This window comes from Bison bison, unplaced genomic scaffold (assembly GCF_000754665.1).
Source record: "Bison bison bison isolate TAMUID 2011002044 unplaced genomic scaffold, Bison_UMD1.0 scf7180017864228, whole genome shotgun sequence".
NCBI classification, from domain to species: Eukaryota; Metazoa; Chordata; class Mammalia; order Artiodactyla; family Bovidae; genus Bison; species Bison bison.
Genome location: NW_011494800.1, coordinates 6205231 through 6205451, shown reverse-complemented (window position 1 = coordinate 6205451; position 221 = coordinate 6205231). Strand labels below are relative to the sequence as shown.

The following is a 221-nucleotide window of genomic DNA, read 5'->3' as shown; positions in this document are numbered from 1 at the left end:
TTGGCCAGACTTTCCCAAGTTTGGCCTTGAAAGGCTCATGTCCTGGGAACTCCCTCCATTTTAAGCAAACCAAGATAGCTGGTCACTCAGTCATCCTCTCTGACACATAAACATCTATTTAAATGTAGTTCTTCCCACCAGTCTGAGAGAATAGTGAAGAATGAACAAAATTGTCACACACACACATTTGGACTTTTTCAAAAAACATAAGATGGAATCTG

General features: G+C 40.3%; 1 protein-coding gene across 1 annotated transcript in view; it reads right to left on the bottom strand.

The window, feature by feature from the left end:
• The window catches only part of AGPAT9 (1-acylglycerol-3-phosphate O-acyltransferase 9), a 71668-nt gene that overhangs the window by 1744 nt on the left and 69703 nt on the right, over nucleotides 1-221 (bottom strand). The gene's annotated exons all lie outside the window — the stretch shown is intronic.